Consider the following 25,541-nt stretch of genomic DNA (forward strand, 5'->3'; position numbering starts at 1 on the left):
TCTACTTTGCAGCCCAAAGTTTATTTTTCAGGTCTCAAAGAGAGGCCCATGGAAAGCTGGCAGGCAGGGTCTCTTGGATGAGATGGCCTGGCCCCCTGTAGCTCCCCGGCGTGGGGGAGGAGGTGGTTCCACAGGGAGCAGGGGCGCAGGGGGCAGGGGAAGGGGTGGGTTGGCACATCCCGCATTATGAGGTTTACACGCCCAGTGTGGCAGTCTTCTGACATCCCGAGTGATTTCAGAGCAATGGTTCCTTTGGATCTTCCTGTCCTGACCAGGGCTGTGTAAGCACAGACTCTAAAACCAACTTGCATGTATATAGATACTTTTTACACATTTAAGAAATTTTCTTTTTTTATGTCATATGTTTTCAATATTTACCTTACCAAAAGAGATGATAATTGCCAGTTTTAGAAGTTTCTAGGAATTTAAAAAAAGAAAAAAGAAAAATGCATCAGTCAGAGGGGAATGTGACTGAGAGCCCAACAACACTTACATTTATGTAGTGACTGCACCAGGCACTGTTCTAAGCGTTTTGCAGACATTAATACACTAATCCTCACAAAATCTCTGTGAAGTAGGCCTTACGCTTGCCGTTATGTATGCAGACGGGAAACCAAAACATGAAGTTATGAAGTGACTTGCTCATTATTACACAGCTAGGCAGGGGTGGGTTTTGGTTAGTGATTTCACTTTCTAAAACTGATTAGGGAAATGTGGTCTGAGAATTTATCATGTATCCTGTAGAGGGGAAGTGGTTTTGGGGTTTGTTTTTTTTTTTAGATTTATTTATTTAAGAGAGACAGAACTTGTGCATGCAGGTGCATGCAGGGGTCGGGGGGGGGTGCAGAGGGAGAGAGAGAATCCCAAGCAGACTCCCCACTGAGCACGGAGCCCGTCTCGGGGATCCATCCCACGACCCTGAGACCATGACCTGAGCCAAAATCAAGAGTCGGACACTTAACCGACAGAGCCATCCAGACGCCCTGGGGGAACACAGTGGGTCTAGCTCTGGGGGCATGGGTTTGTGATCCCTGCGCCCCGCGATCCTTCCCCCCTCTGTCGTTGTCAGGTTACTGCTACATTGCTTCATGTTGTAGATACTTCCATTGTGCGGGAAGCACCTTCAATTATTTCTTTTTCATTCATAGTCTAGTGTCTCACCACCCCCCTTACCCCCAACAAAGGTGTGAGTTCCTGCAGGAGTGGTTTTTCAATCCTCGGAGGCTAGACCCTGCTCAGCACAGAGTGGGCCTTCAGTCAGGTTGTGTAGGTCCAAGTAAACGTTGCCAGGGTACAGCCTACAGGATACAGATGGGCTTTTTAAAATTCTCAGTTCAGGGGCACCTGGGTGGCTCAGTTGTTAAGCATCTGCCTTCGGCTCAGGTCATGATCCCAGGGTCCTAGGATCGAGCCCTGCATCAGGCTCCCTGCTCAGCAGGAAGCCTGCTTCTCCCTCTCACACTCCCCCTGCTGGTGTTCCCTCTCTCGCTGTGTCAATCTCTGTCCAATAAATAAATAAAATCTATACAAATAAACAAAATTCTCTGTTCACATTTTCAACATCAGTTTTGGAAAGTGAAATCACTGAGCAGAACATGAGTTAATTCCCTGTTTTCTGTATAGACCCGGGGAAGTTGGTAATCGTCTCTTTGTGAATGTAGGTCGATACTCGGAAGTCACGTTGCTGCACTAAGATGGAATCTGTCCCAGGGGTTCTGGAAAGCCTGTTTTCTTTAAAGGCATGGCTGAAGCATGTTTCAGTCACCAAGTGCTAACACTTCTGGTGATAAAACATTCTTCACCTAGAGAGATGTATAAAGTACGTGATTGGTTGGCAAGGGGCAAAGATATCTAACAGATTTGCACTTGATAGAATCTCCTGAAATGGTTAATATGCTCATTTGAACCTTAAGCCAAAATTGTCTCATTTGTTACTGTTGTCAAAGTTATGACTCTGATCATTTGCTAATTATCCTTTAGGACAGCAGTCTGTCCAGTTTTTACCAGTGATGTTTCCTTGAGGCCCCTTAGTTCCTAGATCAGCAAGCCCTCCCCATCCCTAAGGGAGGATGGACAGTTGCCCGACTGGTTGGTTGTGCCCCTCACCCAGCCCATACCCTACAAGGACAATCACACCCCTCCTCCTGTTGGGCCCCCAGTGTGACCTGTCCCTCGAAAGTTACCGTGTTCACATGAAAACAGATTTAACTTCCTTCATAGACCCCCACCCCCGATCTATCTCCCAAAAGAAACAGCCAAGAGGTGATTTTTAAAACCTCAATGCCTGTATTTATGAAGTGTCTACTTAATTGCAAAGTCCTATGCTAGGCACTATGGGGTGGGTCGTTTGTTTTTTTAAGTGTAAGACAATTCCAACCCTCCAGATTTATCCATGAGATAAATCACGAACACATTAAAATTCAAATGTTAAGTAGTTATCATGGAACAAGAGTCAGAGAGCTGAGTTACCTCTGAGTTCAACCTTATCACTAGCTGTGTGATGTGGGGCTAGCTGTCTAATTTCTTTGAGTCTGAGTTTCTTCGTGGTTGTAAGAGGGGTGATAACAAGGCGCACCTGCTAAGGGGTTAGGAGGATTACATCAATGTATGTGCGGCAATATTGGTGATGACCCACGGCCATTTCACCTGCAGCTGTGGTGGGCAGTTTCCACAGGGAAGCGCTAACCCCTGTTATGGGCTGAATTCTGTTCCCACAAAATTCATATGCTGAAGCCCTACTCCCCAGTGTGACTGCATTTGGACAAAGGGCTTCTAAAGAGATGGTAAGGTTAAAGGAGGTCCTAAGGATGGGACCCTAATCCAATAGGACTAGTGTCCTTCTGGGGGGAGAGAGAGACAGCAGTGCTGTGCACATACCATACGGGAACGTACCCCACAGGGACACAGCAGGAAGGCAGACGTCTGCAAGCCACAGAGAGAGACCTCAGGAGAAACCACCCCTGCCAACACCCTGACTTTGGACTTCCAGCCTCCAGACTTGTACAAAAATCAGTTTCTGTTTTTAGGCCCCCCGAGTCTGTGGTATTTTGTTATTGCTGCTTGAGCTAAGACACCCCCTCAAGCACTTCTGTCTCTGCCTCTCTGGGAGTGATTTCTGGCACTTCCAGGAGCTCGCTCAGCCTTCAACAGGCCCACCTGGAAGTGGGGGGGGAGTTAAGGCCTCCAGAGACACCCCTCAAACAGCAGCAGGACGGGAGACCAGGGAAGAACGTCCCCGCCCGGTCGTCAGAGGGAACGATGCTGAGATGGGGTACTATCTTTCCTCAGAAGGGCCCAGTGGGGTTGAGCCCCTTCACCCATAGCACCAGCCCATTTACTAATGAAAACTTGATCAGCTTTTCTCCTTCCCTGCCTTCCCTCGTCCTACACCCTTGCTTGGGGTCACTTCCCAAATAAACAACCTTCGCACAAGTCCTGGATTCAGGGTGTGCCTTTGGGGGAACACCCAACCTAAGCCCAGCGGCAGATTCACAGTAGTCGCTGTCACTGAGCATCCCCCTCCCCTCACAAAAAATTGAAAACAAGATGTAGCAGCAGAGAAGACAGGTTACAACGAAGCAATAGGGTCGGCTGCTCCCTGAGCACCAGAGGCAAAACGGGATTACGGGATTCTAGAGGGAAAACCCGTTCTGATGCGTTGCTGAGCAAATAGGATCATCTACAGAAAGCCTGGGCTTTTCAAGCCTGGAGGGATCTCAGCTCTCGGTCAGTTTACAAACTGTGACAACACACAGACAAGGTCTAGAGGGCCGAAAAGATACAGATGTAGCCAGAGCTGGTACCAAAAACAGGGTCCTCTGGCCAAACGCCGGAGTGGCCGCCCTGTGGACGCGCCCTCAAAGCTATCGGGGTAAGCCCCCATCAACGTCCTACGCTTTCTGGAAGTATATTTAGCAACATTCAGGAAAAAGGAACAGAAGGTGTGTTGTCCCCAGACTCCCCCTCCAGAGGCCCCTTGAGAAAGAATTTACAAGCTGCTGCATCTCCAGTCCTTTCCTTGACATTTATTGGCTTTTTGATGAATGTGAGAGCAATTTTTCTGTCAACAGCTTCTCATTAGGGGCCTGGTGATGTTCTTTCCGACCATTATTTCGCACACTATCATGCCTGGTCACTGCGAGGAGAAGGGGCTCCACTTAGAATCCATCCGTCTTCGCAGCAGCGGAGAGCTCGGCCATGCCACTGAAACACTCCGCGCTGACAGCCGCCCCGGGCGAGCAGAGAGTGTAGACAAATGGCCAGCCTTTGATGAACAGCTCCTTCTCCGGCACCATGCTTCTCTGTTCCTTTAGGGACATATTTCAGGTTTGATTCTGTTTCTTTTTAAAATAAATTACGGAGAACTTGTTGGTGAAATAATCACTAGGACTTACTTCTGAGAGGTGACAAATTCTCACCACACCTGACAAGTCTGCCTTGGAAAAGTCTGGAACTCGGGGGTTTGAAACAGTGCGTCCCGTTTCCTGCACAGACAGTTTATTTCGCCCCTTAAATGTACTGTCTTAATGTGACGATGGTTTAGGGAAAGAGAGCTCGAGCGAGGTGGAAGGACAGAGGGAGAGGGAGAAGCAGGCTCCCCGCCAAGCAGGGAGCCAATGTGGGCTGGATCCCAGGACCTGGAGATCACGACCTGAGCTGAAGACAGAGGGTTAACCAACCGAGCCACCCAGGCGCCCCCAGCATTTTTTAAAAAAGCAGAATCACTGTGAGTCCAACACCAGTGCGTTGATTGCAGGACTTCTCCTGGAAGGGGTATCATGAAGCCATGAAGTGATCTGCTCGATGCAATGCGGATCCCGCATCATCCAGGAAAAGGTCGGGAGTAGAAAACTGGTGAGATCAGACTTCACTCTGCAGTTCGGGTAACAGCATATACCACTGTTAATTTCCCAGTTGTGGTGAACACGGTGGTCCAAGATGGTAACATTAGACGCTGGAAGAAGATACAGGAGCTCTGCACTATCCTTGAAACTCTTCAGCAAATCCAGATTTATTCATAATAAAAAGTTTTTTTGAAAGTGATGGGGTGCCTGGGTGGCCCAGTCGGTGAAGCGTCTGCCTTCAGCTCAGGTCATGATCTCAGGGTCCTGGGATCGAGTCCCACATCGGGCTCCCTGCTCAGCAGGGAGCCTGCTTCTCCCTCCCCCTGCTCTTGAGTTCTCGCTCACTCTCTTGCTCTCAAATAGATAAAATCTTTTAAAAAAAATAAAGTGATATGCAGCTGTATTAGGGTTCTTTGAGAACTAGAACCAACAGGACAGTTGGACAGACAGACGGATAGAGATCTCTAAAAAGAGATTAATTATGAGGAACTGGCCCATGCAGTTATGGAGTCTGAGCAGCCCCACCATCTGCAGTGGGCAAACTGAAGACCCCCAGAGCTGGAGCTGGTGGTGTAGTTCAAAGGTGGAGAGCCACATCCAAAGGCCCGAGACCCAGGGGCTCTAAAGGCAGGAGAAGACTGATGTCCCAGGTCAGGCAGTCAGGCAGCAAGTGCGGAAATCCTGCCTTCCTCCAGTTTTTTGTTCCATTCAAGCCTTCAACTGATGGGATGAGTTCCACCCCGTCCACTTTACTCAGTCTACCAGCTCAGATGCTAATGTCTTCCCGAACAGTCCTCACAGAGACACTCCAGAAATAACGTTTAACCAGCTACGTGGTCCTCCCGTGGTCCAGTCCAGTGGACACATAACATTAACCATCACGTTAACACACCGTATGAGTGCAGCCCAGCCCGGAAAGATACACTCAGAGCGGAGAATGGTGTTTGCCTCTGGGGAGAAGAGGGGAGGGAGACTTGCTTTTGCACCGGACACCCTTCTGTACTGTTCACATGTTTTGTTTTGTTTTTTAACGTGTGCACATAGTACCACATTCAAAAAAATAGTCACAGGGACACAGGCTTTGCTCTGTGGGAGGCAGACCCTGAGAGGGAATTTCATGTGCAGACGAGCAGCTGTGGGAGACAAGAGGGGCAAGCAGGACTGGGCAGAGGCAGAAGTCCAGTGGCAACTGACCTCCTAGAGCCGAAACAGCCACCAGAGTGCCTCCCCATTGGGCCAAAATTACAGGACCATCACACCTGTCCCCGCAGGCCCTGGACGTGGGCTGTGCTGGGAAGGGCACGAACCGGGTCCAGGTGAATCCTTGTAGCCCAGGTAGTCCCAGGGTGGCGGCCAGAGGCAGAAGTTGGGGCAGCATGTCCTTCCCCAGAAATGGAATCTAGGTGACGCATCTGTGTGTCCCCCACAGGCACAAAATATGCTCATAATAACACGGAAAAATATTTATGATGTATTCGGGGGGAGGGGGAAGGACACGAATTTTTATCTATAGTATGTAACAATTGGTCAAAACAATAAAAACAAAATAAAAAATAAAAAACAAAAAGTTTTTAAAAGGTCATTATGTTCCTAGAAAAAGAACTGGAAGAAAATATTCCAAAATGTAAAATTTTTTTCTCTGGAAGTAGGACTGCCAAAATTTTTATTCTTCCTTTTACTTTTCTATATTTTGTATACTTTTACCAAATTTTCTATAATTTTTAAGTAATCAAAACTTAAAAGGAGCACCCTAGCATCTGCTTCTGTTGTGTGTACCATTAAGCTCTGATACTGTTCCATGAATTAATTCTGTGCTCATACAGAAGGATGAGGAATATTTAATCATTATCAAATAATGTCTAAACTTCAGGATACTACATAAAGCAATTGATCCTATAAACCAATATAAGCCCCACCCTTTTAGGCAATCACAAGCTCAACAAAAGGTCAGTGGCCCCAGACGCTCACTCAATTAGAATGGCCTCATTTCTTCTTCGCAGCACAAAGCAGCAGTTTCAAACTTCTCCAGCAGAGGGCGATGGTGGCCCACGTCTGGACAGAAATCTCGGCTACCTAACTTGCTCGGTTACTGTGAATGGAAAAATCACATTTGCTTCTTAGTCTTGAGAATATATGTAAGTTATTTAGCAGGTTATATGGTAAACTTATCAGATGTTAGATCAGGCCAGGCAGTGGAGAGGAAGAAGTTCATAAATAGATTATGTTGTTGTTGTTGTTTTAATATTTTTTTATTATATTATGTTAGTCACCATACAGTACATCCCTAGTTTTTGATGCAATGTTCCATGATTCATTGTTTGCGTCTAACACCCAGTGCACCATGCAATACGTGCCCTCCTTAATACCCATCACCGGCCTATCCCATTCCCCCACTCCCCTTCCCTCTGAAGCCCTCAGTTTGTTTCTTAGAGTCCATAGTCTCTCATGCTTCATTCCCCCTTATGTTTAACCCCCCTTCATTCTTCCCTTCCTTCTCCTACTGATCTCCCTGCTATTTCTTATGTTCCATAAATGAGTGAAACCATATGATAATTGTCTTTCTCTGCTTGACTTATTTCACTTAGCATAATCTCCTCCAGTCCTGTCCATGTTGCTGCAAATGTTGGGTAATCATTCGTTCTGATGGTTGAGTAATATTCCATTGTATATATGGACCACATCTTCTTAATCCAGTCATCTGTTGAAGGGCATCTTGGCTCCTTCCACGATTTAGCTATTGTGGACAATGCTGCTATGAAAACTGGGGTGCGTATGGCCCTTCTCTTCACTACATCTGTATCTTTGGGATAAATACCCAGTAGTGCAATTGCTGGGTCATAGGGTAGCTCAATTTTTAACTTTTTGAGGAAGCTTCACACTGTTTTCCAAAGTGGCTGTACCAACTTGCATTCCCACCAGCAATATAGGAGGGATCCCCTTTCTCCACATCCTCTCCAACATTTGTTGTTTCTTGCCTTGTCAATGTTTGCCATTCTAACTGGCGTAAGGTGGTATCTCAATGTGGTTTTGATTTGAATTTCCCTGAGGGCTAATGTTGAACATTTTTTCATGTGTCTGTTAGCCATTTGTATGTCTTCATTGGAAAAGTGTCTGTTCATATCTTCTGCCCATTTTTTTTATTTGATTATTTGTTTCTCATGTATTGAGTTTGAGAAGTTCTTTATAGATCTTGGATCCCAGCCCTTTATCTGTAGTGTCATTTGCAAATATCTTCTCCCATTCTGTCGGCTGCCTCTTAGTTTTGTTGACTGTTTCCTTTGCTGTGCAGAAGCTTTTTATCTTGATGAAGTCCCAAGAATTCATTTTTTCTTTTGTTTCCCTTGCCTTTGGAGACTTGTCATGAAAGAGGTTGCTGTGTGTTGTTGTTATTGTTGTTTTAAATAATAATAGAGTTGGCTGACCTCACAGCGCGCTGTAAAGATTGCTCCTGACTTTTTATGCTGGGCACCCCTTAGAGGAAAGGCGCTATATCAGGGTTTCGGGGCCCCGGCACTATGGACACTGTGAGCCAGTGTCCTCTTTGTTTGGGGGCCCTCCTGGGCCTTGCGGGACGTTTAGCTGCATCCCAGGCTTCACCCACTAGATGCCGGCAGCACCCTTCCCCCGCAGGTGTGACAACCTAAGTTGTCTCCAGACATCACCAAATGTGCCCCAGAGGAGGAGGAGGGAGGTCTAAAGTCACTCCCAGTTGAGAACCACCGCCCCAGATAACCATCAGGCAGTTTATCCATCATGGTATCTAAGGCGCCAATGAGGCCCGCGATGCGATTGCATCCTGCCCAGGGCCGCTGACGTGAAAAGGAATCATTTGTTTCTTGAGAGCTTTAGGGCTCCATAACTTGGGGCAGCTGCTTCTGCTCTGGATCCAACCAGAATTCGGAGCAGAATTCAGCACCTTCCACTTCCCCCAAATAGATTCACCTCTCAGAAAGCTTTACAGAGAAATGGAAATATCACTGAAGACGTCCCCCGGACACGAAGAAGAGAAGCCTCTTCGTAAGATTCTCCCTGTGACATTTCTGCTCTTGACCCATGCCTCCCAGATTTCTGGGTGGGGGCACAGTGTGTCTTCAGCTCCAGCTCACCTGCAGCCTTGCGAGACAATGCATTACTCTTGCAGCACACTCCATCCTGAGACATTATCAAAGTACCCCAACCAAAAAGACTCCCCCCTTATTGTGACGTCTTCATCCATCTCAGTATCCAGATGAGGATACTACGTGACAGTCCCCAAGTCTCCCAGCTGGTAAGTGATGGGCACATCGCTCAGACTCCAGTCACGGAGACCACACCCCTGTCAGGACACAGGGACAGTGCTGAGAGCTCACGATACTTTCACAGGCTCACCAAAATGTTTTCACGTTCATTTCTTTAAATATCAGAAAAATGCCATTGTAAATAGAATTTTTTTTCTTTGGACAAAGGGGCCCATGAAGACAAATGTGCATAGGGTCCCCTAAAGTCACCCTACAGCATTTTTGGTGAGGCTGTCACTGGGCCCGCTGGTCTGGGCCCAGTCTCAGTCAAACATAAAGCTAACCTCCACGCTGGGGGTGGGGAGGGGCTAGAAGTACACAGCCTCTCTATTACAGGGTCAGTGGTATCCTTTTCAAATATTCATTTATTCACTCAATAAACATTTCAAATGGCCTGCTATAAATGAAAAATTTAATAAATTTTAAAATATTAATAAACTTTTGGTTCAAAAACATTAATTCCAATTTATAAAAAATAAATATATTGCTGGGTTTTTTTAATTCTACACTAAATGCTTGAGCCACCACGATCTTATTAGCTATTTTTCCAACACTGGACCGAGGGTGGGGGAGGGAGGAGGAGGTCACGTGTCACACATTTTCCTGCCCTATCTCTGTGCCAGCGGGAAGGAGGGAGGTATCCAAGTCTGCTTGGGCTGCCATAGCAAACCATCATGAGGGGCTTAAACCACAGAAATGGATTTTCTCCCAGTTCTGGAGGCAGGAAGTCCCATTTCAAGGTGCCAGCATGATCTGATGCTAGAGAGAGCTCTCGTCCTGACCTACAGACAGCCCCCTTCTCACAGGGTCCTCACACGGCCCAGAGACATCCCTGGCTCTCCTCCTCTTCCTGTGAGGGCACCAGTTCTAGCAGATCAGAGCTTCACCCTTAGGAACTTTTTTTTTAATGTTCAACTAACCAACATATAGTACATCATTAGTGTTTGATGTAGTGTCAACGATTCATTAGTTGCATATAACACCCAGTGCTCATCACAACACGTGCCCTCCTTACTACCCATCACCCGGCTAACCCATCCCCCCACCCCCTCCCCTCTGAAACCCTCAGTTTTTTTCCCATAGTCCATAGTCTCTCATGGTTCGTCTCCCTCTCTGATTTCCCCCCTTCATTTTTCCCTTCCTTCTCCTGATGTCCTCCCTGCTATTCCTTATGCTCCACATATGACTGAAACCATATGATAATTGTATTTCTCTGCTTGACTTATTTCACTTAGCATAATACCCTCCAGTTCCATCCATGTTGATGCAAATGGTGGGTATTCATCCTTTCTGATGGCTGAGTAATATTCCATTGTATATATGAACCACATCTTTATCCATTTGTCTGTTGAAGGGCATCTGGGCTCCTTCCCCAGTTTGGCTATTGTTCCCAAAGCTGCTATGAACATTGGGGTGCAGGTGCCCCTTCTTTTCACTACATCTGTATCTTTGGGGTAAATACCTTGTAGATTAAAACTCTTTAAAATATTGGGATAGAGGGAACATACCTCAATATCATAAAAGCCATCTATGAAAAGCCCACAGCAAATATCATTCTCAAGGGGAAAAACTGAGAGCTTTCCCCCTAAGGTCAGGAACACGGCAGGGATGTCCACTGTCACCACTGTTGTGCAGCATAGTACTAGAAGCCCTAGCTTCGGCAATCAGACAACAAAAAGAAATAAAAGGTATTCAAATTGGCAAAGGTCAAACTCTCTCTCTTCGCAGATGACATGACACTTTATGTGGAAAACCCAAAAGACTCCACCCCCAAATTACTAGAACTCATTCAGCAATTCAGGAACGTGGCAGGATACAAAATCAATGCACAGGAATCAGTTGCTTTTCTATACACTAACAGTGTAACTGAAGAAAGAGAAATTAAGGAATTGATTCCATTTACAACTGCACCAAAAACCAAAAGATACCTAGGAATAAACCTAACCAAAGAGGTAAAGGATCTGTACTCTAGAAACTACGGAACACTGATGAAAGTAATTGAGGAAGACACAAAGAGATGGAAAAACATGCCCTGCTCGTAGACTGGAAGAATAAATATTGTTAAAATGTCTATGCTGCCCAGAACATTTTACATTTTCAATGCAATCCCTATCAAAACACCATCAACATTTTTCACAGAGTTCAAACAAACAATCCTAAAATTTGTATGGAACCAGAAAAGACCCCGAATCGCCAGGGGACTGTTGAAAAAGAAAACCAAAGCTGGTTACATCACAATGCCTGACTTCAAGCTGTATTACAAAGCTGTGATCACAAAGACAGCTTGGTACTGGCACAAAAACTGACACATAGATCAATGGAGCAGAATAGAGACCCCAGAAATGGATCCTCAACTCTATCGTCGCCCTTATGAATTTATTTAACCTCAAGCACCTCCTGAAAGGCCCTGAAACCCCCAGTACAGTCCCATGAGGGCAGTGAGGCTTCAATTTGGGGTAACAATTGAGTCCATAGCAGGCGGGCTGGTCAAACAATTTACAGCCGATATATTTTTAGTATTTAATTGCAAGGCTGTTCTCAACAATCAAGGAGGAAAGGTGTAGTTCTCTGGGCATTCTTTTCAAAACCTCACCTCTTCTCTGCCCTTTCGCTCTAATGAGCGCAGACTATAATGACAGGATACCTGATGGCAATCTCTTCTCCCATTGCTGGAGTGGGTGAGTAATGGGAGTTATTTCTGTTTCAGCAGAGGCAAGATGTGGCGTGGGGTCTGGCCTCCAGATTTGGGTCTGATTGGTTTGGTTTGCTTCTTTCTTCTTCTTTCCTACTCTAAGAACAAGAAGAGGTAGGATTCCTGCCGAGGGAAGAAATTCTCTCAGAACTGACTATGCGACTTGGCCGTTAACACGTCTCAGTCGTCTGGGTGTTTGCAGCAAGGCTGTATTGCCCCACAGGGGACTCTGATTCGGAATAGCCCATTTTAAGAGAATTCAGGGTTTTTTAAAAATGTATTTAGTGGGTGCACACAATGGTTCTTCTCTTTCTATTTTGTTCCATCTGACCCGAAGTTCACATTCCCTGAGCACATAGCCCCCTCTTGCCGGAGTGCCCCTCCTCCTGCTGTTTGCATTAGCAGTTTCTCAACACTCTGAAGTTTAACGGAGCCCGCCCTCCCCCAGCCACCCAGCCAACCACCTCCCCAGCCCATCACGCCATCCACCATCTTACACTAAGTCTCAGCACCGGCAACTCAGATTTTCTTTCTTTCCTTTCCCCTCCCTCTCTTCCTTGGCCATTTTGTCACACCCCAATATAAGCTGCACAAGGGCAGGGACTTTGTCTGTCTCATTGATCTCTGTGTCCCTCCTCTCGAGGACGCGCCTGGCACAACGTAAGCGCCCAACTATTATTTGTGGAATGAATAAATGAATGAGCGAAAGAAATGAATGAGCTCTCTATAAGGAGACGGCTTTTTATCTGCAGCTTCTGTCTTTGCACAGAGAGCTTTTCACAGTCAGTGGGAGGACTGCAAAAGGAATCGAGGCCAATGAGAAAGAATTCTTAACAACATTAGAAAGAGAATCAAGAAACAGAGAAGTAAGGATTCCTCTTGGCGAAAATTAAAAAACTTCCTCCAGTAGGAATTGCATCTGTTTGTGGCAAGGATTTGTATCATACCTGTGTATTCCCATGCCTTGCACGACTGGGTGTGTAATCAAGTGTTTGAGTGTATGGACAGAATTTACAAATCTTTCTCGAGGACTCTCAGCCACTAGGAGTGAAAGCAGGCTGCTGCTGGTCTCAGGGCTGGGCTTTGAGTGGGGGCCGGGGAGGTCCCCAGGACAGGCGCAAGGCCACTGGAGGCTCTGCTAAGACAGTCACTGCAATGATCAATCAGGGGTTCAGGCTGAGCATGAAAAGTAGAAAGTCCAGGTAGGAGCTAACGTGTCGCAAGAAATTGGAACATTCTGGACACTGGCATTTTCTGTTAGGTCAAAGACTAACGGCATCAGGCCTGAGAGCCAGCATGACGAAACCACAGGACCACAGAGCAGGGTGTGGTCGGTTTGAATTTCTCCGGCGGAGAAGATACAGGTGATCATAAGATCCCCGTGTGAGTGGGAAGTGGGGTGGATGTGAAGGTCACTGGAGGCAGGAGGTCAGGATTGTGGAGACAGGATACTGCCGGGCTGTCTTTGCAGACACTGCGGGACCTTGGCAGGAACAGAAGTGGACAGGGCTCCCCCTGCAGAGAGCAGCACAAGGCTTGGAGATGGAGATGGAAGGGTAGCAGAATATGCCACCCAAAATAGGAACAGGAGTTCAGCCCTAAAATATGCCGCTTTGCTCTATTGATTATTTTAAGCCATAGGCACTTGAAAAACAGCACATGTGGGGTGAGGTTTTCTCTGAGCTCCCCCTATCTGCCCAAGAACAGATCCTCCAACAGGAAGTCAGCGTCCTAGATCCCCTCCCCAGGAGTTTTATCCATCAGGNGGGGGGGGGGGGGGGGGGGGGGGGGGGGGGGGGGGGGGAGGGCACTAAAAGTCAAAGCCACACCCAGACTTAGTCACAAACTGTCACACTCCCATCTGCTCTTCTAAAACCCCTCATCCTTCCCAATCAGCACTTCCTCACCCCTAAGAGGCCTACCTCCCCCTCCCCTTTACCTATTCGGATGGTATCTGGGCCTGAGGTGTGTTTTTTTTTTTTTTAAGATTTTATTTATTTGACAGAGAGCGACAGCCAGTGAGAGAGGGAACACAAGCAGGGGAGTGGGAGAGGAAGAAGCAGGTTCCCAGTGGAGGAGCCTGATGTGGGTGGGGCTCGATCCCAGAACGCTGGGATCACGCCCTGAGCCAAAGGCAGACGCTTAACGCTTAACGACTGAGCCACCCAGGTGCCCCTGGGCCTGAGTTCTATGTCCCCTCAGAGAGATACTCACCTTTCCCCGGGTGCTTCCCATGTATACTTGAGGTCTACATGTTAACAAACCTGTTTTTCTCTTGTTAATCTTTCGTTTATTACAGAGGTCTCAGCCACAAACACAGAAGGTAGAGAGAAAATTATTTTTACTCCCCTATAAGACCAATCATGCAAGGAACCAGAGCGGGGGGGNGGGGGGGGGGGGGGGGCGGGCTGGGCAGAGGGAAAAAGAGGTGCCAGACAGGAGAGCGTGGAGAGATACAGGCAGCGTGGGTGAGCTGGTCTGCTTTCTCTGAAGTGACTGAGGCTTCTTTCCAGGATGTGAGAAGCCTGCCTCAGTCATGCCAGTGTCCAGGGAGGCTGAGAGAGCCTCATCCGGCTGCTCTGGGAGATGGCAGGCTCGCCCTGGCACACTGAGGTCTGAAGAAGATAAAGGGCTGGGATTGGGAGGCTCAGCTGACTTATGAAAGGAAATGCCCTGTAATACTCAAAAGAGTAGTGAATCAATTCAGCTGTTCTCCACTTCCCAAACCTCACGTCTTCTGGAGTCAGAAGGGATGTGTAAACCTTTGACTCTTCACGGAATTTTAGATGAGCAGAGAGAACAGGAAGCTTATGCATTTCAGAAAGAATAATCCAATGATTGGATTGATTGCAATGTTCAGAGCTACCATCACACAGCAGAACACTGCAGCACCCTGACAACAACAGGTACTTTTGCTTTTATCCGAGAACTACTACGCAGTCACCTAATAAAATATTTAGGAGGAAAGGTGGTGCAGGGAAATAAAAAGACGTATGCGTGTGGGTCCTTGTTAACGAGTTTGCAAGAGTGGACTTAAACTCCTGGACCATCTCCTGTCTGCACATTGGTAGCTCAGCTACAGTCGTTGGTGATTGTCAAAATCTCCTCCTGGATCATCCCTTTAGAATCTCCAGGAATGTGTCACACCAGACTCTACTGACACAGAAGGTCTGTTTGGAGGAGCGCAGGCATTTCCAATTTTAACAAGTTCTTCTGCTGATTAATAGGCATTATATCAACACTAAGGAAAAAAATATATATATATATATCTCCTTTCATCTTGTGCTATGTATTTCTTCATGACGGGGCCGAGAAGAAGATTTTCCTGTAGAGCGCAGTCAAGTTCTCACATTCAATTACCCTCCTCCAGTTTTGTGTTTGTCTTCTCATGTTCCAAAGTTGCTTTTTAATAAGGGAGTAGTAATCCTAGCCCAATGAGCTCCCATTTGTTTGTTGTTTAAATGATGCTTTGATTTCACAGTCAGGCTGTGTTTATATGGCCCTTGGTGTCCTCCCAGAGAATTTTAGTGCTAATTAGAAAATGTGTCTGCTTCTTTCCTTACTTATCTCTTCCATTGCTTGAGCACAATGTCCTAGGATGTCCCCAACGTGAGGCATTTGAGACTGAGAGCCACAGAGAGGTGCACGAGACCCTGGCTAGCCTTCAAGAGCAACAGAAGGAAGTCAAAAGGAAACAGAAGGAAGTCAAAAGGAAACAGAAGGAAGTCAAAAGGAAAGAGGACCTTCCCCAAGGACACTGTGAGGACGCTGGCATGTTATAGAAGTTTATTTCAGTAACAATGAAAACCTAGTGTGGTTCTTTCTAGAGGTGTTGCCTTAATGGCTATTTATACAAGACGGATGGCCACCATCTCCCTACTTAAGTTCGTTCCTGGAGGAGTAGGGATTTAAAATGAGGTCCTTGGAAGAACTGGAAATGCCTTGAAGATGAACTCTATTCTTCAGAGTTGTATACAACACCCAAAATAAAATACATGTGTAAGGCCTCACTAATATCAACAGTAAGTTTAAATTCTACTCAATTCCAATGGGTTTTCTTGGTGTGTGTGTCAGAAGTTGGCAACCAGTCCCATATACAGAACGTCTGCTCTCCCCACAAGGGAAAGTCGATAGCACTCGACAGCCTGAGACCCAACCCCAGAGCCATTCCAACCTGCACTACCCAACTTCACCAAGAGGTTCCCCCTGCATCTGATTTACACTGGCCTTCCACATATGATTTCAATCGCTACAAGTATCCCACTCCTTTAAATTTTCTTTTAAATGTTTGAAGACCACTGTCCCTAAAGTACGGTATCTGAGACCAAGGAATGATCTTCCCAAGAATCAAGTAGCTCACTAATGGCAAATGTAAGACATATCCATTTCCTCTTCTGCTGTAACAAGTTATGACATCCTTCGTGACTTAAAACAACTCAAATGTATTAGCTCACAGTTCTAGAGGCTAGAAGTCCAAAATGAGTCCCACTGGACTAGAATCAAGCTGTTGGCAAGACTGCATTCCTTCCAGAGGCTCTGGGGGAGAATCTATTTCCTTGCCTTTCCCAACTTGTAGAGCCACCCACATTTTTTGGCTCGTGACTCCAGCCAGCAACCATAACCCTTCAACCTCTGCTTCTTTCATCGTATCTCCTTCTCCGGCTCTGACCCGCCTACCTCCCCCTTACAAAGACAGTTGTTTATACTGGGCCCACCTGGGTAATCTCGTCCCATCTCACAATCCTTTACTACATATGCAAAGTCCCTTTTGCCACATGAGATAACATTCACAGGTTTAGGTTTAGGGAACTGGATATCTTTGGGGGACCATTATTCTGCCTGCCACATGGGACCATAACTCCAGTCTGTTGACTTCAGGCCCAGGAATCCCTACAGTTCTCAGGTCCTCAATAGCCCCTCCAACCTCTTGGGCTCCTCAGAATCAAGGTCATCTCTGAGACTCAGAGACAGCAGCTGGGTTCCACAGAACAGAGGATTTTCTCTTGTAGTGGCTTACCATTGTGCACACCCCATATATCCCTGGTACTACATAACCCCCACCCAAATTACCTAAGTCTTCGGAAGGAAAGGGGGTGCCCCTGGGATCGAGATGTATCTTGGTGGTTCACTGAAAAGTGATAGGGGGTGCACTTCTCATCCCGGAAGGAAAATAGTTCTGCTTACCTTCTGGTGTAGCTCTAGGAGCCTGAGTACGGAGGAATGTAACACCCCAATATCTGCAAGTCCCTGGGAGTGACCCAAGGGCTGGTACAAATGTGCATTGCCCATGTTAATCAGAAACCAACAAACAAGGGAAACAGGAGAAGAGGAGGGAAGGAGACAGCATGGGGAGCTGACAGCATGGGGAGGTCCATGTGAGGACAGGTCAAGAGAGACAGTACCCACAGGGACAGGGAAGGGCTGGCACCTGGCACTGCCTGACAGCTGAGTCACCTTGACCTATCACTCAGAACCCCTTAGCCAATAAGACATCTTGGCTAGAGAAGAAACAGAAGGGCCCTATGACGCGAAAACACACACCAGGCATCCTGCAAGCCTCGGGGGTCTTGCCCGGGGCTCCTCCCCCTCCCCACTGCAGGAACAGAGAATTCCAGTGGTGTTACACCTTTGCCCCTAGACAAGCTATGGGCCTCAGAGAGGAGGAGCCAGGCAGCAGAAGGAGGGAGAGAGGCGTTAGCTATGATCAGGAATCCAAACCTCACCCCTGACTCCCCAGCGCCAAGCAGACTAACAGGAGTAACCTTGGAGCCAAAGGCCAGATTTTCCTGATAGCGTGGAGTCGCCTGAGAAACCCAGCTGAGAAAGATTTAATGATAACTAGAAATGAATGCTGCAGATTCTCAAAATGAAGACAAGAGATCTTCTAATCTAGGAGGGGGATAATAATCAACTGAAAGATCCTCCTCGTTCCAAGGGGTGGCTGCACGGGCGTGTGAGGGGGTCAGTCCCCCAGGGCCTCACGCTCAGAAGGACCTCACGTTCGGTTTAATGCTCTGCTATCCCCCTCTTGCACCTGTTAATCACTTCAGAACAAGAGGCCCCTCATCTCCATCTCACACTGGGCCCCACAAATCACGTAGCAGGTCCTGCAGGTATATCATACATGTGATTATGTAGGACTAAAGGTTAAGAAAACAACAAAATGCTCAGAGTCTAACTTACGAGGCAGATACCTAATCTATTCATTAAATCAGATAAAACTCAGTGGAGAATTCTCTCCCACCCTCCCTCCGCCCCCAACCCCAGGCTTCCCCCTGGCACAACAGACTGCACCAAACTGCAATTCCATCACGTCCGAGTGGAACCAGGCTGTCATTTGGAGAAGCTGCAGGGTATTTCACTGCATTTCAGGGAAATAATTTAGGACTCAGCTGACAGGCTTATATACATTTTTTTTTTTTACCATAGTTCAGTCAGCTCAAGAGAAGAGTCGAACTTCAAAATGAGTTTGAACATTTGGAAGTTAAGTTCTTTAACAGACTCAACCACCACCATCAGAATAAGATTTAAAAAGCAAAGAGGAGGGGCGCCTGGGTGGCTCAGGCAGTTCAGTGTCTGTCTTTGGCTCAGGTCATGATCTCAGGGTCCTGGAATCGAGCCCCGCATCAGGCTCCCCGCTCAGCGGGAAGCCTGCTTCTCCCTCTCCCACTCCCCCTGCTTGTGTTCCCTCTCTCGCTGTGTCTCTTTCTGTCAAATAAATAAAAAAAAAATTTTTAAAAAAAAAAAAAAAAAAAAAGGAAAGGGAGACCACACTACACAAAAAGGTGAAGAGAACTTTCCTTATAAGGTGGCTGTTCCAGTGAGGTCCAAGGAGGCTTCAGTGAGGCTTCACTAAGCAGAGCGTCTAGAACATGGCCCGCACATGATAGATCCTAAATAGATAAACATAATCCTCCTTTTCTCTTCAAAAACCCTCTTTGTACACTCTTCTCTTCTTCCAATCTTGCCAAGTAAGTCACAATTTTAAGTGGCATCCACCCTTCTGTGTACTTCAAATCCCAAATTCGTAGGTTGGAGTCCTAACTCCCAAGACCTCAGAATGTGCCTGTTTTTGGAGACAGGGCCTTTAAAGAGGTAATTGTAATAAAATAATGTCCTGTGGTAGGCCCTCGTCCAACATGACTAGTGTCCTTACAAGAGGGGGTGAGGACATAAACAGGAGCAGAGGGAAGACCAGGTGAGGATGCAGGAAGAAGCCAGCTGTCTAAAGCCAAGGAGAAGAAGAGGGCTCAGAAGAAACAAACGCTGTCGACACCTTGATCTTGGACTTCCAGCTTTCAGAACTGCGGGAAAATAAAATTCTGTTGTTTCAGACACCAGTATGAGGTACTTTGTCATGACAGCCTGAACAGAATCATATAGCTAACACCGTCAGAATTATGGTTCTTGCTCAGAGGCAAGCCGAGTCTGCCCAGAGCGTGAAGAGACCTGAAAGAGGGCAGCACTGCTCTTCAGGAATCTGGCGCGGGGATGCCTCCCACAGATATTCCACCAGGCGTCTCTTCTGGGGAGTCACTGCCTCCTGGTAGACAGAAGCCACTCTACTCTGTGGAAGGAAGGAGGGTGTATATTTGGGTATCATCAGTCACTCATGCCTGCCCAATGCACCAAACTGTCCCCATACTTCTGGGCCCTGTTCTAACCTCAAGAGAAGACTTTTCTTGGTTGTTTTCTTTGTCTTTGCCCTGAGCAGCAAAGTACACATGGAGTCAGCCTTCCACCCAACGTCTGGGCTGAAATAGCACCCAAAGTCCAAGTAAACTCCGGGTCTATTGGGCTTTACTTGTGTTCCCTAAGGAAGTTACAGGCCAAGAGCTGGAGATGAAGGATGTGTGTCACCATCTGGGTATTTCTAATTCCAGGAAGAATCATGTGGTTCCATGAAATTGGGCTCAGGTAGGAATGACCAGAAGACTTTATTATACCGTTCCTAATAACATTTGCACAGAGTTCTCTCATTGCCAACGCTGTGTTAAGGACATCGCAAACCTTTTTTTTTTTTTTTCTCCCAAGACAGATTTCTATAACACAGAGGACCCAGCCTGCATGAAGAAAAGCACCAAGAATCAGGCCCGTGTATTTAGGGTGTCAAGGAAAGAGCTTTTCCAGGTGATTAAATGCTTTGTCCATCACATGTCAACTGCTTCTCACTAGATATGCACCTGTGTGCCTGGATTGTTAGGTACATAATAACTTCTATCTCCTGAACCCTCTCTAACATATATTATTCAGTAATAATACAATTTTTCATTAATTTATTTATATATACCTTGTCTCATTCTGAAAATATTTAAGGCAACACCTAGATGGGTATATTGCATATTTCAAAACAGCATGCATTGATTCAATATGCACTGAGCACTTCCTATATTCCAGGCACTGTGCTGGGTGCTGAAGAAACAGTAGGAAACAAAAGACATGAAATCTTTATATTTATCTCCATACACAATTTCTGGAGCTCCTGATTTCTTCCTGTGGAAAGTTACCACCTAATGTAATTTAATTCTAGCCTAAAGACTTACTTACTTATATAGGGAATATCTGCTAGTAACAAATTCTCTCGGGGTTTTTTGGGTACTATCCAGAGATACGTTTATTTCACCTTCATTTTCATTAATAGTTTTGCCGGATATAGCGATGTTGACTGACATTTGTTTTCTATTTGAGCGCTCTGAAGCTGTGATCCCAATGCCTCTGGTCTCCTTTGAATGAGAAATCAGCCATTAACAGTTTTGTACCGTATCTGATGACTTGTCTTCCTCTTGTTCATTTCAGATTACTTCTTTGTCTTTGTCTTTAAGCAGTTTGGTTATGATGTGTCTAGATGTGGTTCTCTTTGTGCTTATTATATGGGAATTCATTGAGCTTTTGGGCCTGTGGGTTTAATGCTATTCATCAAATTTGGAATTTTTTTAAAGATTTTATTTATTATTTATTTATTTATTTGACAGAGAGAGAGAGAAAGAGCACAAGCAGGGGGAGCAGCAGAGACAGAGGGAGAAGCAGGCTCCCCGCTGAGCAGGGAGCCCAATATGGGGAACGATCCCAGGACCCTGGGATCATGACCTGAGCGAAAGACCTTAACCAACTGAGCCACCCAGGTGCCCAGATTTGGAAATTTTTAGTCATTTATTCAGGTATTTTCCACTTTTCCTCTTGCTTCCTGAGACTCCCATTACATGTATTTTGGTGTGTCTAATAGTGTCCCACGTCTCAAATCTCTGTGTTTCTTCAATCTTCTTTGCATTGTCCAGATTGTATAATTTCTACTGATTTATCTCATGTTCGTTGCTTTTTTTTCTGCCATCCCACATCTGCTTCTGAGCCCAATAGTGAATTTTTCATTTGATTATTGTACTTTTCAGTATTCCAGTATTTCCATGTGGTTCCTTTTTATAGTTTCTATTTCTCTGTTGAGATTCCATATTTATTGAGTCATTCTATCATATTTTCCTTTAATTTTTAAAGATTTTATTTATTTTTGGGAGAGAGCACAAGCACAGGGGGGAGGGCAGAGGGAGAAGCAGACCCCCTGCCAAGCAGGAAGCCCAATGTGGGGCTCCATCCCAGGACCCTGGGATCATGACCTGAGCCAAAGACAGACGCTTAACTGACTGAGCCACCCTAGCACCTGTTCCTTTAGTTTTTAAAATCTGGTTTCCTTTAGTTCCTTGAACATGTTTAAAATAGCTGTTTTGAAGCCTTTATCTGCTAAATTCAACATCTGGGCCCACTCCGAGTCAATTTCTATTCACTGCCTTTTTTTCCCCCTGAGTATGAGTCACATTTTGCTGTGTTTGCATGTCTTGCAATTTGTGTGTGTGCGTGAAAACCAAATGTTTCAGGTAATATCTTAGTAACTCTGGGCTCTGATTTCTTTTCCTGAGGGTTTTATTTTACACATGTCTGCACCTGAATGGCAGAACCTCTCTTCCCCACATTTGTGTAGCTACTGATGTCTGTGTGTAGGTTTATTTCTATTTTTATTTCTTAGCCTGATCTCCTAGGGGTCACCCTGTGCCTAAGTGGCTTAATGGTCAGCCAGCAAATTTGGGCAGAGGTTTTTCTCAAATACCACAAGCCTGTAAAGCTCCCATCCCTGCACATAGGTGTGTGTGCGGGTTGGGGACAGCATCTGATGTTTAGCCAGTGCTAAGCTGCCTTGGTTTCACTTTCTGTTGGGCTCTCTGGGGTGCACATGCACATAGCTTCCCAGGCCAGGGATGTGTGAGAGCCCATCTCAGCCCTTCCATGCTCTCCTATTCCGAGATTTTCTCTTAAATTTATGTATGGCCTGCTGCTTACCCCAACCAGGAGCACATTCTCACACCTGCAGAGCTGTGAGTTTTCCCCATTAGTTTCCTGCCAAGTTCTCTGTCACTGTCCACACTGCAGGTTTTTGCCCTGTTCCCAAAATTGATTTGCTCCCTTTGGCAGCAAGCTTGTTTAATCCCCCCCCAACCCCCCGGTCAGCCCCTTGCTGATAAAGCTGGGGAAAACTGGGGAAGAGGGCAGGGATAGTAGCAGACAAGACAGAGAGGCTACCGACCCCCACTGTTCTTTCCTGGAGCTCTAGCTATTTTTCATGAATAAATGCTTCTCAATTTGTTATCTGCCTTTGGCCAATTTCCAGGGCCCAGAAATAGCTGGGTTTTGGTTGTTTTCTCCCTCTCTCTCTCTCTTTTTTTTAACATCAAATGAGATGGGGCATGCATTTCCCAGTTGTGTACTGTTTCCACCGCCCCTATAGTCCAGCACTTGTCTTGCCTCATTAATTTAAATTATCTGCCTGACTCTTGAAGGCATCTGAGCTATGAATTATAGTGCTCAGGGGTGACACCTAGATAATGTCCTAAAGGTGTAGTGGAATTTGCAATTAGTGTCAATGCTTCCACAAACATCTGCCTTATTAATAGGCCTATGTGCTAGATAGAAGGGCTTGTCCTCAAGACCCCTAAAATCCTGGGAGAAATGAGGAGCACAGACACAAAGAGATAACTCACATTGTAATGCCTGGACGATAGGATACAAGAAGGTTCTCTGTAGGATGGGAAGGATAAGAAATGATTTCTCAAGTTAATGACATAGAGACCCTTTACATTGTTCAGAAGGTTTCTTTTCAATTACTAAGTATTACTTAGGCACTTTTACCCAGGCACTTGGAATGAAATAGCTTCAGTCGGAGAGAATAAATTGGCATATCCTAATGAAGAAAGAAGCATCCTGGGTGCTGAATATTATGGACTGCTATAGGTCATCTTGCTTTTGGTGATGGAGAGTGGATGGTGAGTAGAGTCCAGAACCAGACCAGATTCTAGTCTTAACTTCACAACTACTTAGCTGTGACACTTGGGGCACCTCATCTACTGTTTTAAGAAATCAGTTCCCGCACCCGCAGAATGAGGAAGAGGTGGGGAAAAGGAAAGTTTTAGTTCCAATGTTCTGTGAATCTAAGGGAAAGGAAGGTAGCCTTTTTCCTACAATCTCTAGAAGATCTTCTTTGTTCTCAGATACAGTAAGAATTGGTCATCAGATTTCCCCAAAGCCATAATCTCCAGAATGATTAAGTAGGGTTCCCTGAAGGCTTCTGAGTTTATTTTAGTAAAATGTTTTGAAAACCTGATGAAAGTTATGACATCTTTATCCGGGGGTGGGGTGAGGAACATTACTCATATATGCACGAAATGTTGCATATAATCTCAGGGAATTCACACAGCCCTACAAGCCCAGGTTAAGGACTCCTGAGAGAAAACAGTGAAAAAGAGACCACAAAGTGCCTCGAATTCTTGGCTTCAACTCTGGCTGTTGTAGGCTTCTCATTCTTTTTAGAACAAAATAAAACAAAAGTGAAGGTCTGAATTAAAAATTAACCTAGAAAAATCTGCTCTGGAAAATGAAAATTGTTCATCGCCGAAAAAGGCAGACTAGACAATAAGAAATCCTCTCTCTTAACAGACTCCCCAGGCCAAAGGAGGAATGGAAAATTAAAGATATTAATATTTATTATAGCAAAAGAAGGAAAAACTGCAGGAAATGATTAGTAAGACTGCGACAGCAATTAAAACTAAAGATAGGAAACTGGAATGGGAGGCTTATCTCATTAGTTAATTTGAATGCTAAACTACAGGGGAGTATTGGGCTGGCTGCCTCAAGGGAGCCTTTAATCCTTCCACGTAAAGAGGACTCAAGAGATGATTCGAAGAGTTACTAAGGCTCTGTCCTGTCTCCTCTTTTTTCCCTCTTCCTTTGGGAAAAGGGAGAAAGAATTCCGCTAGGTTAAGCAAGCATTTTTTGTTGGAACTCCTAGAACATTTATGTTTGGTGTTCATTTTGAAATCTAGATTAGATAACGTAACAGAGAACTGGCCCAAGAACTAAGGTTTAAATGTGTCTGATAGAGACCTACCCTGAAACTAGGAGACGCAGAGCCCATTGATTTCATGTTGAAGGTTGCGCATGCTGCGCAGAGCTGGAAGGTCGAAGGTCAGGGGTCACCAAGTACCCAGGGGAGGGGCTCTCACAGTCCCAGGTAATACTGTCATTATCTGCTCCCAATACTACAGCTGCATTTATGGGTTCCCTTAGTCACTCGGCAGGGAGAATGGCGTCAGGTGCAGAAGGACAGAATCCACTGTGCTTGTGGAGTTGGGGAGCAAAAGACAAAATGCAACAGCCCGTGTGTTCTCCTCTTCCAGGCTGTGCTTCTGCTGTTCAGAAGGCTGGCGAAGCGAGCAGCATCCGAGCGCAGTTTGAACTGTCTGGTAGTGGTGGATAGTGCTGCGCAGGAGAGCTCCCGAGGCTTTTCATGTCATCTCTGTTCCGTCCCCCAGTAACAGGATTCGTGGATCAGATACAGGGCATCGGTCCATTTTAGGCAGCTCAGTTGGAAGTTTCGGAGCCTCTGCATGGATATTGTAGTAAAGACCACCAGTGTTCCTGAAGTTGCCGTTCACTGCATTTGTTTTCAGTTTTCCCCCAGTCACTGATAGGATAATCGATGGTAAGGCTAAATAAAGTCTCCCTAACACATCTGTACACCCATCTGCCCACCTGAGCTTCACTGGAATGTCTAATCAGGCATCACAAATTTAACAAGTCTGACACAGAACTCTTGAGTCTCTCCCCAAACTTGCTCCTCCTCCAAGTATTCCCAAGGGAAATATTTGGAAGCACCCTTGATTCCTCCTGTTGTCTCCCAGGCCACATCCTCTCCATGCTCCCTGACAAATTCCAGGCTCTACTTTAGGGTCTGACCACCTTTCACTATCCCTACTGCTATAGCAAAGTCCAGGCCACTGTTTGTCTCGCCTGGAATAATGCAAGGGGCTCCTAACTGGCCCCCCTGGGTCTACCTTTACTCTCTATACACTATTCTCTGCATAGCAATAGTGATCCTTTGAATGCTAAGTCAGATCCTAACACTCCCTGTTCAAAATACTCCAAACATATCCCATCTCTCTCTGAGTTTATTCAGTCCTTCCTATAGCCTATGCGTTCCTAGCTGCCTTTTTGACACCCTCTCCCTCACCCCCTACACTCCAGGCCACCAGCCTCCATGCTGTTCCCAGAGCACTCCAAGCTCACTCCCACCTCAGGACCTTTGCACACACTGTTCCCCCTGCCTGGAGAGCACTTCCCAAATCCCTCAATATCTGCAAGGCTTACCTCCTCCCCTGCCTTCACATCTCTGCTCAAATGTCATCTCAT

The 25,541-nt window shown here is 46.1% G+C and overlaps 1 long non-coding RNA gene across 2 annotated transcripts in view; it reads right to left on the reverse strand.

Moving 5' to 3' along the window:
* Positions 1-9,045: 9,045 nt before the first annotated feature.
* LOC105240146 overlaps positions 9,046-25,541 on the reverse strand; it is a 34,656-nt gene continuing 18,160 nt past the window's right edge. For both annotated transcript variants that reach the window (XR_004620688.1, XR_004620687.1), the window contains one exon: positions 9,046-9,159. This is a non-coding gene — a long non-coding RNA (uncharacterized LOC105240146). The remainder of the gene's footprint in view (positions 9,160-25,541) is intronic.

This window comes from Ailuropoda melanoleuca, chromosome 15 (assembly GCF_002007445.2).
Source record: "Ailuropoda melanoleuca isolate Jingjing chromosome 15, ASM200744v2, whole genome shotgun sequence".
NCBI lineage: Eukaryota > Metazoa > Chordata > Mammalia > Carnivora > Ursidae > Ailuropoda > Ailuropoda melanoleuca.